The sequence below is a fragment of the Silurus aristotelis genome (assembly GCF_946808225.1).
Source record: "Silurus aristotelis genome assembly, chromosome: 1".
NCBI classification, from domain to species: Eukaryota; Metazoa; Chordata; class Actinopteri; order Siluriformes; family Siluridae; genus Silurus; species Silurus aristotelis.
This window is the reverse complement of record NC_139574.1, coordinates 18,066,020-18,080,204: the sequence shown is the minus strand read 5'-3', so window position 1 is coordinate 18,080,204 and position 14,185 is coordinate 18,066,020. Positions and strand designations below refer to the sequence as shown.

The following is a 14,185-nucleotide window of genomic DNA, read 5'->3' as shown; positions in this document are numbered from 1 at the left end:
AATGCAATTTTATTTTATTATTTATTTATTATTTATTTTTGGCTCAGGCACTCAATCAAGTGAAAAAGGTTTGGGCACCTCTGTTCTACATGAACATTGTTTAAATATGTAAATAATATATAATCCTATATATTAGAGCTTTGGAGCATTTGGTTTACTAAACTTTCCACAGACTGAACTTTTTTGGTCCAAGTCAACCTTTATAGGCTTAAATGTTTTTAGTTTGAGGTTTTTAATTAAACCTCATAGTTTAAGGGACTTGTGTAGCCCCTAATACCTCAAAGAAATCAATTTTAAATATAATTAATTCATTCACCTTCAGTAATCACTTCATCCTAATCAGGATTTCAGTGGATCCTGAGCTTATTCCAGGGATTGGCCACAATTCACACAGGACAGAACATCAGTCCATGGTAGGGCACCATACACACATGTTCACACACTCATTCACACCTATGGGCAATTTTGGCATATATTCATTAAATCGTTTTTGGGCAGTAACTGCATATCAGAGAACCTGGAGCAAACCCACATGAAATAAAGGAGAAATTTACACAGACAGTAACCAGAGTTCCAAACCGGAGACCCTAGAGGTAATAATAAATATAATAATTTTGGAAAGGTTGGGGTGTGATTTTCACCGCTGTTATTAAATTAACAATCATGGATCCCCAGGGTTTGCTTTGTAGACACCACTTTGATTAGGACTGCTGTATAACACAAAAAGCCATGACATTATATAACTATTTATTTTGCACCAGGAACAAATCAGATTTTGCTTAATTCAACTTCTTTTAGAAACCTGGACACACCACTGACAGTGCGAGTAGAGCAGCAGTCTAGAAGAGAATTCATCAAAGTCGGTTTATGTGAGTGTAAGAATAACTCACTTCCCTTTTAATATAGGAAAAGTATATATATATATAATATAGTGTGGTTATAATGGTTATAGTGGTTCATTGGGTAGGGTTACTAATTATATAGTCAGGGGTTTAAGCCCCAGCACTGTCAACCTGCTACTTTTGGGCCCCTGAGCAAGGCCCCTAACCCTGCTATCTAATAATCTGCTCCTGGGTTACAGCACCTTGACTGACCCCAGCCTTCTGTCAAGATGGGATATGCAAAAAAATTGCAATGTCCCTTTGGGATTAACAAAATAAATATCCTGTATACTGCAATGTTTTTTTTTTTTCGAGATCGTCCATTGAAGAATGCTGCAATTTGGAATTTTTGGAATGTTCCATGACGTCATCTGACAGCGGCCTCAAGCGAGGGGTGGGTGAAGGAGGGGAGAGAGGGGGACCAGGGGGGTCTTTGGGCCAATGAGCGCCAGGTATCGACGACGCCTTATGATTATTAATGAGCAGGAAACCTTTTAAGAGAGTCCAGTGGCGGGAGGAGGGAGGGGGCGTGGCCCTCAGGGCTGCTCGTGCGGGGAGGTGCGGCACCGAGCGGCGCGAACTTGGTGGGGTTTTTTTTTCTTTTTTGCGTGGCGCGAGAGGCTGAGCGAGCGAGTGCGCGAGAGAAGTGCGCGAGCGTTGTTGTGCTCGCGCGGCTGAATGTCGGGATTGCGCTTCCCGTTTGACAAGAAGGAGGGGAAAGAAAAGGAAGAGAGAGAGAGAGAGTGAGAGAGAGAGAGAGAGAGAGAGAGAGAGAGAGAGAGAGAAGCAGAAGTACTCGCTCTCGCACGTCGCATGACAGGGATGCAGACCTCTGGACTCGGCTTGTCGACGGAGTAAATGAGCGCGGCGGTGGACAGCAGTGACAGGTAAGCCAGGACATGTCTATGTTCTTCACTTTGTTAAAGAAAACGAAAACAAAGCAAAACGCTTTGCGGACAGTAAGGGGACAGTTTTTAGGACATTTCCAAGAGTCTTGCTGAATGTGCTTGGTGTACGGACATAGAAAACAGCTCTAAAACATGGAATGTACCATTAGTTTGTGTAAAGGGTTGAACACGGTGAACATGGACTTCCTGTACAGCCAGCTGACTCTTTTGCAACGGCAACGAATGACTCGTGTGTCTGCAATCTCCAAATCAGACGGGCGAAATGTAGGAGTGGAAGAGAAAATACCCCTATTCTAGATTTACTGAGTCTCTGACTGTAGCAGGGAGAAAGAAGAATCATCTCTCATTCTTTCTGAGAGTGAAGAAGACACAAGAGAAGAAGTGAGAAGACAAGAGATAACAAAAGAAGAGAAGAGAAGAGTGGAGAAGTGAGGAAAAGTGAAGAGAAGAGACAAGACAAGAAGAGCAGGCAGCACTGCATTTTGTGTGTATCCTGGATAAACACTAGATATTCTTGGAATTTCCACTGTACTTTGGAAGTGAGGATGTCTATACCATTAGCACTGCCTTAACACACACACACACACACACACACACACACACACACACACACACACACACACACACACACACACACACACACACACACTGCCATTCCCCAGCCATGTCCTCCAGCTGACAGCTTAATTGTCCACTTCTGTCTACAAATATTTTATGAAGTTTATACATTGTTCATTCAGTCAAATCGCAGCTCCTCATGTGGCAAACTGACCTCCCAGAGCAGAGCACCATGTTGTTATTTTTTGTATTTATTTATTTATTTGACATTTGATTTTAATCAACACAAACATCCCCCCACACACACATACATACACACATACACACACACACACACACACACACACACACACACACACACACACACACACACACACACCCCACCCATCCTGCTGCTGATGCTAAGCAGGCTGATTTCTAATTCAGGTTACATCTATTATTTGTGATGCTTAAATGTACATTAACATAACACAGGTGCAAACCCATCATACACAAGTGCAGATCACTTTCATCCCTCGCCCTGTGCTGTAGTCAAACTCGTCTGTCTGTCTGTCTGTCTGTCTGTCTATCTATCTATCTATCTATCTATCTATCTATCTATCTATCTATCTATCTATCTATCTATCTATCTATCTATCTATCTATCTATCTATGAAGAATAAGGAAGGAAGGAAAGCTTAAAGAGCATCTATTGTTCAGGTTAGGGTTTCTTGACCTTGGTGCTGTTCACTGTTAATGTCTCCTGTTGTGCTTTGTGTCTTTTTTACCATCCAAGGCAAATATAGTGAGCAACGAAACAGACTTCCTTCAGTGCGGTTAATTTTTATTTCTAGACTGATAGCGGACGTGTATGTGGCACAAAGCGGGGACAGTGGGAATGTACTGTGCTCAAGATTAATTTAGACCTACAAAAAAATTCATATCTATCTATCTATCTATCTATCTATCTATCTATCTATCTATCTATCTATCTATCTATCTATCTATCTATCTATCTCGCTGGGTATATATGAATGTATACATACACACACACATACACATACACATATATATATATATATATATATATATATATATATATATATATATATATATATATATATATATATATATATATATATATATACACACACAGTGAGGAAAATAAGTATTTGAACACCCTGCTATTTTGCAAGTTCTCCCACTTAGAAATCATGGAGGGGTCTGAAATTGTCAGGTAGGTGCATGTCCACTGGGAGACATAATGTAAAAAAAAAAAATCTAGAAATCACAATATATGATTTTTAAACTATTTATTTGTATGATACAGCTTCAAATAAGTATTTGAACACCTGTCTATCAGCTAGAATTCTGACCCTTAAAGACCTGTTAGTCTGCCTTTAAAATGTCCACCTCCACTACATTTATTATCCTAAATTAGATGCACCTGTTTGAGGTCGTTAGCTGCATAAAGACACCTGTCCACCCCATACAATCAGTAAGAATCAAACTACTAACATGGCCAAGACCAAAGAGCTGTCCAAAGACACTAGAGACAAAATTGTACACCTCCACAAGGCTGGAAAGGGCTACGGGGAAATTGCCAAACAGCTTGGTGAAAAAAGATCCACTGTTGGAGCAATCATTAGAAAATGGAAGAAGCTAAACATGACTGTCAATCTCCCTCGGACTGGGGCTCCATGCAAGATCTCACCTCGTGGGGGTCTCAATGATCCTAAAGAAGGTGAGAAATCAGCCCAGAACTACACGGGAGGAGCTGGTCAATGACCTGAAAAGAGCTGGGACCACCGTTTCCAAGGTTACTGTTGGTAATACACTAAGACGTCATGGTTTGAAATCATGCATGGCACGGAAGGTTCCCCTGCTTAAACCAGCACATGTCCAGGCACGTCTTGAGTGTCCCAATGACCATTTGGATGATCCACAGGAGTCATGGGAGAAAGTCATGTGGTCAGATGAGACCAAAATAGAACTTTTGGGTCATAATTTCACTAAACGTGTTTGGAGGAAGAAGAATGATGAGTACCATCCCAAGAACACCATCCCTACTGTGAAGCATGGGGGTGGTAGCATCATGCTTTGGGGGTGTTTTTCTGCACATGGGACAGGGCAACTGCACTGTATTAAGGAGAGGATGACCGGGGCCATGTATTGCGAGATTTTGGGAAACAACCTCCGTCCCTCAGGTAGAGCATTGAAGATGGGTCAAGGCTGGGTCTTCCAACAAGACAATGACCTGAAGCACACAGCCAGAATAACCAAGGAGTGGCTCTGTAAGAAGTATATCAAGGTTCTGGCGTGGCCTAGCCAGTCTCCAGACCTAAACCCAATAGAGAATCTTTGGAGGGAGCTCAAACTCCGTGTTTCTCAGCGACAGGCCAGAAACCTGACTGATCTAGAGAAGATCTGTGTGGAGGAGTGGGCCAAAATCCCTCCTGCAATATGTGCAAACCTGGTGAAAAACTACAGGAAACCTTTGACCTCTGTAACTTCAAACAAAGGCTACTGTAATCCAAATAATAACATTGACTTTTTCAGGTGTTCAAATATTTATTTGCAGCTGTATCATACAAATAAATAGTTTAAAAATCATACATTGTGATTTCTGGATTTTTTTTTTAGATTATGTCTCTCACAGTGGACATGCACCTACGATGACAATTTCAGACCCCTCCATGATTTCTAAGTGGGAGAACTTGCAAAATAGCAGGCTGTTCAAATACTTATTTTCCTCACTATATATATATATATATATATATATATATATATATATATATATATATATATATATATATATATATATATATATATATATATATATACAGTACAGACCAAAAGTTTGGACACACCTTCTCATTCAAAGAGTTTTCTTTATTTTCATGACTATGAAAATTGTAGAGTCACACTGAAGGCATCAAGGGGTATTTGACCAAGAAGGAGAGTGATGGGGTGCTGCGCCAGATGACCTGGCCTCCACAGTCACCAGACCTGAACCCAATCGAGATGGTTTAGGGGTGAGCTGGACCGCAGAGTGAAGGCAAAAGGGCCAACAAGTGCCAAGCATCTCTCGGGGAACTCCTTCAAGACTGTTGGAAGACCATTTCAGGTGACTACCTCTTGAAGCTCATCAAGAGAATGCCAAGAGTGTGCAAAGCAGTAATCAAAGCAAAAGGTGGCTACTTTGAAGAACCTAGAATATGAAATTTTTTAGTTGTTTCACACTTTTTTGTTATGTATATAATTCCACATGTGTTATTTCATAGTTTTGATGCCTTCAGTGTGAATCTACAATTTTTATAGTCATGAAAATAAAGAAAACTCTTTGAATGAGAAGGTGTGTCCAAACTTTTGGTCTGTACTGTATGTATGTATATATATATATATTTATTTATTGTGTGTGTATTGTGTGTGAAGCCTTTCCCAAAGTTGGTGTATAAGGATTTTTATATTTTGTTTCCACATTCCTAACAGAAAAGTCTGGTGACTTGGTCGGTCATTCTGTTACACACAGTTCTGAAATCAAAACATGACTGCAGTGTATATCTATGTAAGTGTGTTCACTATTGCTGAGGTAGTTCTGTTTTGTTGGAGATGAATGACCCTTGTTGCTTGTGATGGTGAGTGTGACTTGTAAGACAGTCTATCTGAATGCTGTGGGAGTAATATTTTTTTACTAGCAAATATTTAAAATCTGGTCTGTAGCTGTGGTTTTCTCTGTTTGCCCCTGTAATGAACTCACATTTGTTTCTGGTCATTCTGGAGGAAAATTGCAGTACTTTTTCTAACTGCTTGAACAGATCCTCTGTTTAAATTGGCCTCATTTTTATGCCACTTTGGATAAAAGTGTTTTGAAATCAATAGATGGAAACGGTAAATGTAATTCTTTCTGACATTGCATTTAATTGATCAAATTGTATACAAATAGATTTACACATGAATTTTCATTTTTTACTTTTGAAATTAAATCCTGTATAATGCTCATATCCCACTGGTGTAAATGTACGGTTATATAACCAATACTTGGCGAATAAGGTCCACTGTCTTTGTATGGTATTAGGAAATCTGACTGGTGATATGGATTTTGCGAAATGCAGGGTTTCTTTCATATGGTTGTGGCCAATCACATGCGCATGCATGTAAAATATTTGGCTGAAAGCAACTCTTCGAGATATAGAAGCATATTCCCAGATTTGTTTTTATTTTCTGTGATCGAGAGGATGTGATGGACAAATCGGTGTTTGTTCTCTGTGTTCAGTTTAAAGCAGATGTGTCTCATCTGTTTAGAGTTCATGGAGCCAGTCATAACTGGTAAACTGAAATGGCGGTGGTATAAAACAAAGCATTGTTTGCAGGGTTTTTTTTATCGATTTTAATACACCAAGTCTTAAATCACATTATATCTGTAATACCTTTCATCATTTTGAACCATTTTCTCTTTGAGCCCTTTATTCAGTCAGTTCCCTGTAGACGACAGCACATTTCACAGCACTTAGCACACCCCAAACAAGTCTAAGGAATGAAATACAGCTCATAAAAACACAATGTATCTCTACCAAACTGCTATTTTGGGCAGGTAATCGTTTGAAGGTCAGCATAGTACACTTCTTATTTCACTTATTAATCTCTTGTTTATAGCCGTGGAATATATTAGCAGGGCGAGTATGGCACGAGCTGTTAGGATGAAGAGGATTCATGAGGAAGGCAAGGACGAGCATCTGAAATATAAGGCCATGCCGAAATGAGGCTGACCGTCCATCAGTTAACAGTACAGCCATGTGTGCTGGTTTCAACCTACCATGCGTGAAGATGTTACATGGCTTCCAACTCCTGCTTTGGTTTATTGGTGCCTGTGATGTGGAAGAATGCGCCGTCACTTGCATTAAACCCAGTCACTGGCCACTGACCCTCTGCCAGAGCTCTGTTTTCTATTAAACATTGGCTAGTTTATGTCCCTTTTCATTCCAGCATCATGTAGATGTTTGTTTTCTATTTAAAAGTTCTTTATTTATTTTTTTAACTATTTTTTGGAGGCAAATGTTAATGTTTGTCTCACGTTGCTAAAAATATGAAGAAATCGCTCTAAAAGCTACTGGTGAAATACAATTTTGCCTGATAAAATCCTGGTGCTATGTTTCTATTTTATCACTAGTCTCTCACCTTCCTCAGGCATCCTGTTACAGCCAGAGAAGAAGTGTGCTCATAACACTCTTTCTGTGAATAATAGCATAAATCATTCTCCTCGCTGATTTTTTTGTTTTTTTGTTTTTGTTTGCCTTAGATCCAAAAATTCAGCTCTTTCTTCTCCAGCTCTTCATCAGACACTTTTACCTCGAAATAGTCCCACAACTGCTACACATCTGACAGTCTGCTATGTGTCTGTGATTGCAGCGATCAGTTAATCATTAGCTCTAGCTTTGCACCTCGGAATGTCAACATCAGTGCTGTCACTATCACACCTCAACCACACGTCCTTCATTGCAGGCTTTTTTTATATCAGCGTTGCGTGTTGGTTAGACATTGTGTAAATCTAGCTTCAGTTTGGTTACTGTAAGACTAATATTATCATGCTGATACCAGGAAAGCCAGGGGTTAAGGTCAGACATGAGGAAAAGGGACGGGGGGATTCAACTTTTGATGTTTTGCCAATTTGAAACCTGTACGGTTACGAAGAAAACTTATAAAACTCTAAAAAGAGCCAGATTTCATGCAGGTACGTGACCAAAAGTGTGTGGGCACCTGAAAATCATATCCATTTATGGTTATTGGTACATTACCCCTTTGCTGCTGTTTTAGCCTTCTAGATTTTAGAACATGATCTTTTCCAATTCATCTACAAGAGTGTCCAGCTAGTGATAGTGGGCGAGAAGGCTAGGAGCCTGCTTAGTATTTTATTTCAATCTTAAGCGGGGTTGATTTCAGGTCTCTGTGCAGGTCACTGGCAAAACATGTTTTTACGTTGTGTACAGGAACATTGTCATGCTGAAACAGGTTTGGCCCTCTTGGTTCCAGTGAAGAGAAATCTTAATGCTACGGCACACAACAACATTCTAGACATTTGTGTGCTTCCGACTTTGTGGCAGCAGTTTGGCCAATAACCCCATATGAGCTTGATGGTCAGGTGTCCACAAACATTTGGCTGCACAGTGTATGTAAATTAACAATACCAAGTTGAAAATTTACTGAAACATTTGTATTGCTTGTATACGAGTACTTGGGTTGTCCGAAAGGGTGAAAAGATCTGGAGGTTATTTTGTCACTGTTGAAAAAGCATTAAATAAGTCTTAATTTCAATAAGAAAACATTTCCTGCAGGAAACCGAAAATAATTAGTATGGGAAGAAGGACTGCTCTGGATGAACAAGGGACTCATGATCAACCATCATAAAACTAAAAAGAGTCATTAATCAACCTGCACGCTGTATTAGGAATCAAGTACGCTTTATTTGTGCAGATTCAGTTATTGTTATGTCTTGTGGAGTATTTGTAAATCAGACAAAATGCAATTTTTATGATCCCCCATATTATATTTTTATAATGATTAACATTTTGTAATTTCTGCATCTATAATGTATTACCTCAGCTGTAAAAAAAAAAAAAAAAAAAGATTAATTAAAAAATAATGAACCAAAACAACACAAAAAAAACTGATCGATGAAATTGAAGTGGCCACAAATCTACTTCCAGCAATGATAAGGATTTTGGAAACTAACTGAGAGTACTTAAGCGCACATCAAAATGTTGCCGGTAGCTGTTCCTATTCGGGCCTCATACAACAGAGACATGCTCACGCACTCCCACTTGGAACATCCCTCGGCCATTGTTTGTAGCGTGACTGTGTACACAAGGGCTACAGAATCCCCAGGACTGAAGGAAGCACAGGCTGACACAATCTTTTCATGTCATTAGTTACTTCTCATGTTCTTTAAAACACTGGGGAAATAATTGAGCACCTGCACCCAGGAGGAAAAGCAAAAAAACCCAGGAAAAGCACGCAAAGACCTATAAATATAATCCCCACAACCGCCCACACACACACACACACACACACACACACACACACACACACACACTACGTCCTCACTTACTCATAGTCTCTTTAAACTTGAGAATATTCCATTGTTGGCATAACAAGAAATATGATAGGTCTATGAAACATGACCTTGATGTTAAGATTAGTGCATAGCATGAGTTTCAGGATCTATGCGTATGCTTGTACAATCACTGTGTTTCTATAATATTTTCATAACATGCCACTGTACATGTGGGTGAAAGCAAGTTGTTTCTAATCTAAGCTCCACGTCACGGTTGCGCACTTTTAACATTATTGTTCAGAGCAGTAACGTTCATGCTACTAAGTCAAGTGCTGTCATTTTGTCATTTCTGGCCGAAGCAAAGTATCTTCTTGTAGCAATTTTTGTCCATTTATTTTATTTTATTTTATTTTATTTGTGACTCCTGTTTTTTTTAATTGCAGTATATATCATTTGGTTACCTGAGCGTCGTACATTAGCAGTCGTTTGCAGGTTTGTCCTGGAGCGCCGTGCTGCTGACTGTGTAATTTAGGTCAGGAGTCTAGGCGATTGCTGTGCGGTCTTGTTAAACATTATTTGGCCCGGACCCAGGGGAGTGTTGGCTACCTCTGCAGATGAAGATAGCATTTCCTTGTCCCTAGAAGCAAACTCATCTGATCAGCCCGTGACCGCGGTTCTACTTTAAATAACCCGGAGTCGCGCTGACGCGGTGAACGATAAACATCTGCATGAAATTTCAGCAACGCGGACTTGTTAGTGTTTTTGCCGATTTGCAACAGTCCAACAACATTAGTGGTTTTGCCACAGGACAAGAAAGTGATATCGAAGAGCTGTGTTTAGTGTGCGTTCTGCTCGCTTTCGCAAGCACGGCGGCGCATCACCATTACGTACGCCACAAGTATGCTTCTAGGACCTCATTGCACTGCCCTCAGTGACCAGTCTGAGCACAAAAATGCATTTATAGCAAGACTTGTTTTTGAGGTTTTCGTGGTTGGATGTAGACTTATGTTTAAGATCAGCACGTATATTTTTGCACACGAGGAAAAACTCGCATCTCGGTCAATCTCGTTTTCAGTCATCCCCAACTACCGTACTGTATATTCTTTATATCACTATGCACAGAAATACTGTATGTGGATAGAAATGTCTTGCCTGTTTTTTTGTTTTTGTTTTTGTTTTTTATTATAGAGGATTTTTTTCATCCAGTACAACTTACAGAGGTGCTTTGTAGCCTCCATCCAAAAATATATCCTATTGCTGTTATAAACAGGTCAAAATGTACTATTTAGAGGTTTCCGAAAAGCAAACAAAAACAGCACATGTTGGGTTTTTCTTATGATTAGTGCTCATTTATGTGCATAGTGAAGAAGTAGTTCTTAGTTCTTTGTGACTCAGTGTTCGGACGGCCAGAGACAGACACTCTGTCTGCTTTAGCGCTTCCCTTCTCTCACTGACACACACACACACACACACACACACACACACACACACATACACACACACACACACACACACACAGACACAGACACACACACTCTCCTCTATTCTTTTTGGTGTCTGCCTCCGATCTTCTTTTACTTGTAACCTTAACATCATTGTACATGTCTGTTTTCACATCTGTGCTCTTTTTTGTTCCAATTTTGAGTTTCCAGTTGTCTGAGTGGTACTCTGAGGGAGTTCGTAGATATCCTGGAGCCTGCACATTTAGCTGTAGAGATATGTGCTCAGGGGGAGGAAGAGGTTTCGGTTGGAAATTCCTCAGGCTGTGAGGAGATTTAGCGGCAGCAGGCAGCCCTCGTGAACAGAATCCCTTGCCTCTGTGGCATTAGATGTTTGGGTAAGACACAAGGCATCCTTTAGGTATGTTATGTTATTCAGTTTCTGTGCTGTGAAATGAGCAGGTTTGTGAGTGTTAGTCTGTGGAGGGGTGCGTGTGCGTGCGTGCGTGCGTGCGTGCGTGCGTGCGTGCGTGTGTGTGTGTGTGTGTGTGTGTGTTTTGTGTAATGGCTGGGTTTTGCAGTCAGTTTTATTTTCTCACATATTTTTTGTTTCAGTATGAACATTATGGCACAATATGTGGGCAGTTCTCAAACTGTTGCCACAAGGCCGGTTGCATACGTGTACGTACGTGTATGCCGTAGCATTACTGTTCCCCGACACTAGAACTAAGGGGCTCGAACCTGTTCCAGCATGACCATGTTGCTGTGCTTCATAAGGTTTCATATCAAAGTTGGAATGAAATCCTGAGTGACCTGCATAGAACCTTGACCTTAACCCCACTAAACACCTTTGGGACAAATTGCCCCGCACCCCAGACATCCTCCCTCAACATCATTGCCTGACCTCACTAATGCTCCTGTAGCTAAATGATCCTCACAGATACACTCAATGGTAGTGGAAAGCCTTCCTAAAAGAGTGGATTTTTATTTTTATTTTATTAAAGTAGGACTAAACTCCGGAACGGGATGTTTAAATGCACACGAGTGTCAGAGTACAGAATAAGGTCACATACACTTTATGAAGCTACTTAACATGACATAAAAAAAATTCTATAGCCAGTAGCTGAGAGAGCTTTTAGATTAAAATGTAAGTGGTTAATCCTGTATGTTTAAGCGTATATATCTTAACAGAGCAGCAGTCGAATGCAAGTGTTTGCGCATAAGCTTATCAGTCTGCTCCGGAAACCCCAGGTCTCGTCCTGTAAGCAGAGTGACTGGATCAGAGCTGCTGTCAGTGCTTACATAACCGTGCGTTCTTCGAGTCCCTGCTCTCCGCAGCTGTCTGCCTTGCTGCCAGCAGCAAGAGTGCTGCCAAACCCGGAGAGAGATCACACACACCCATTCTGTCCAACGTATCACACACCGACACTGTCCAGCAGGAGCCGACTGTCACTGCACAGCTCTCAGTACCAGCATTAGACCTGCTGTCTGTCTTATACCTAGCACGGGGGGCTGTTTGATAGAACTCCCTGCCCAGTTGGTTCTGGGCCAGAAAAACAAACATTCTGGACCGAATTTGTTTTGAAGTTCCCATACAAGACACTTTTTTCTTTTGTTCCTGTCATACTATAAATTTTATTCACTCTGCTGAAGTTTACTTTACATGAATGTCTTTGCGTTGCTAAAATATGTAATATGGTTTTGTAGTAAATTGTGTAGCTTTTTTTTTTTTTTTTTTTTATCCAACCACTCTAAGGTCACGTGCTTACAGTGTAACACATTTAAGATGAATCACAGTAAGTAATATTATTAATACTTGAAAGTTTCTTTTGAAAGAACTCTATTGCCTATAAGTATGTTTTGGTTTCTTGTGGTATAAATGTGGTGTAGCTAAATGCCTTCTCATCCACTAATAAAGCAGTTGGAAATGTGGCAACAATCTCACACCATTAGCACACACTTTCCACACAGCAACAGAGATGGCAAAAGTATACACACCATTCACTTAAGTAGAAGTACAGATACTGATGTTTTAAACGACTCTGGTAAAAGCTGTACTGACTGCACTTGTTCACTCAAGCTAAAGTAAAGAAGTTTGCACTCTGACATGTACGTAAGTAAAAAGTAGTCATTACTACTATCTGTTTTAGTGTTACGCTGGTAACTGGACCTCACATCATATTAATATATTAATACAAAATAATCATATTTTGTTACCCAATGAATGTATCCAGTCTGAACATCCACCCGAGAAAAGCAGAGAAAAGATGATGATGATCAGGTGATCAGGAAAGTCTCTGTTCTCAGTCATGTTTACATCACTGACTCCCTCTGTCTCATCCACGTTAACCCCAGACTTCTTGTTGCCTTCTGCATTGCTTATTGTTATCTTTGTAAACTAGTCTACGTCTGTGGTGTGTGAGAGCCAGGAATTGATTCACCAGCGGTAGACTGAAAAAGCCACGCAATGACAAGAAATAGGCTGATGGGCTGAAAACCTCTGCACAGTGTAAATGATGGTGAAGTGAAACAAAAGAAGCCCAGATTCATATGTTAAACATAACTTTTATATTATTCTGAAAAGAAGCTTCCTGACAGAATTTGACAACATGTAGCCTCTGAACATCACCAAGTGTCATCAGAATTCACAGTTGGCAGTGTGTGTTGTGGTCAGGGTAGACCACAGTCGAACTTTTAGGTCACCCACGCTGTCAACATTTTGGTGACAAAATGGGAATACATTCAAAGAAATATCAAGGTGGATCCTTAATGATTTGAGACTGTTGGGACTGCCTGGTTTCCTTGATACCTCTGCCAGGAGTTTCAGACACAGCCACAGTTTTAAGCATAGTGATGAGTCAGTCGTCCTTCCAAAATCAATACTGAAATGGTTTAAGAAACACAAAACCGACGTGTTGCAATAACCACCACAGGCTCCGGAATCTAACTTTCCTGTAAATCTTTGGTCATGAAGATGGAAGTGCATGTGCTCTAACCTAGGAACCAATGAAGGAGCATAAACGGTTTTGCATGGAATAATAGACCCTTTTATAAGATTCTCAGAACTTGTTACGTTACTGTGGTTTTACAGTGTTATTCTCCAGGGCAGACATCATAAAAAAAAAAAACGAGTGCTGAAAATAAAAAAAATTTATAATTTGCCAAAACACTTGAAATAGCAGGCATAAAAAAAAATCTCAAATGATCCCATATCCACGTTTGCATGCATTCTTTGCCTACACTAATTTTGATATTAATTGCTGATCGGTGCCAGTAATCCTATACGCATTAGGCTGAATGAGTCTGTGATTCCAGAGAAACGTGCACTGATGCAAAAGTGCATCAGTAGGACGTGTTTAGTGTTACAGG

At 40.2% G+C, this 14,185-nt stretch overlaps 1 protein-coding gene across 1 annotated transcript in view; it reads left to right on the top strand.

Moving 5' to 3' along the window:
- Window positions 1-1,304: 1,304 nt before the first annotated feature.
- Window positions 1,305-14,185, top strand: part of hivep3b (HIVEP zinc finger 3b) — a 55,617-nt gene continuing 42,736 nt past the window's right edge. Inside the window, exon 1 of the mRNA XM_083543534.1 lies at window positions 1,305-1,768. The gene's annotated coding sequence lies outside the window, so the exon portion shown is untranslated. The remainder of the gene's footprint in view (window positions 1,769-14,185) is intronic.